Source organism: Sinocyclocheilus grahami, unplaced genomic scaffold (assembly GCF_001515645.1).
Source record: "Sinocyclocheilus grahami isolate Dianchi unplaced genomic scaffold, SAMN03320097.WGS_v1.1 scaffold10873.1, whole genome shotgun sequence".
NCBI classification, from domain to species: Eukaryota; Metazoa; Chordata; class Actinopteri; order Cypriniformes; family Cyprinidae; genus Sinocyclocheilus; species Sinocyclocheilus grahami.
The window spans coordinates 4,535-5,642 of NW_015513493.1; the positions used below are offsets into that span (position 1 = coordinate 4,535).

The 1,108-nt window shown below is 42.8% G+C and overlaps 1 protein-coding gene across 1 annotated transcript in view; it reads left to right on the forward strand.

Annotated features, from left to right (window-relative positions):
* Window positions 1-1,108, forward strand: part of LOC107578558 (sphingolipid delta(4)-desaturase DES1-like) — a 5,563-nt gene that overhangs the window by 3,301 nt on the left and 1,154 nt on the right. The window lies entirely within an intron of this gene.

The following is a 1,108-nucleotide window of genomic DNA, read 5'->3' on the forward strand; positions in this document are numbered from 1 at the left end:
GAGCTCCATGTATGAACTGTGTTCCCATTGATAGGGTCCCTACACCGTGTTCATTGCTCCCTACTCCCTGAGCACGAGAAATTCATTCCACTTCGGACCATTCATTCACAGACTTGCACTACGCCACAATCTGCAGTGTCTTCACACACAGACAAAACTTACTAGAGAAGTCATAATATATCTCTGTAAATAAATACAATTTAAATTCACATCTTGCATAATTTAATGCCCTCTGAATGGGACACATTCGCTCCCTTTGAACTGGAATCACGGCAGAATATCCTGTGAAGTCCACTTCGCAGGGCACTTACGGTCTAATAGAACAAACGTCTGAAGTGATGAGACGCATACAAAATGTGCAGAATGGGGGGTCACGAGGACTGGAATTGAGAACCACTGCAATAGGATTTCCACACCAGGGTTGCCAGTTGGTGAAAAACCATGTATTTTAGCCATGGAAGCCAGCAAACAAACTGAGTCAGAGATTAAAGATTCTACCCCAACCCTCTACATTACCAGTAAATCACTCGCAACTCGACCAAATCTAGCCATTGGCTAATAAATTCTTAGATTTTACTCGCCAGTGTGTGTTAGAGGTTAATTATAAATTTAGCGTAGGTATATTTTCACTTGCTGAACACTTACTGAGCGCTTCAGAGTTTCACTCTCCATTAAGCGATCTGTACTTTTTCAGTTCATCTCAATGGATGCGCAGTGTACTTGTATTTGACGCACCGTAAACTCTAGTGTGAAGGCGCCGTCGCTTTGCTGATAGCGCTGTTTCTCACACGTGCAAAGAGAGCGAGAGAGCGACAGCCTTACATACCACTCTGAATCGACGCGCTACATGTAAACCATATTCTTTGTTGTATTTTCCTGTCAGAATAAAGGAGTTCATTTGGAATTATTCAGCTTTTAAGAACAAGCAGAAGATATACCAGTTTCTCCGGTCGTGGGCGGAGCTAATGCACAAACGGCAATCTCATTGGCTGGCCCTCATCTATTATGGTCCCTGTTTTGATTTCAGCAAATCAGTTCAAGCGAACGCTGACAATGTGAATAAATTCATGAACCCAGCAGCTCATCAATCCTTAGTGCGTTGTATATT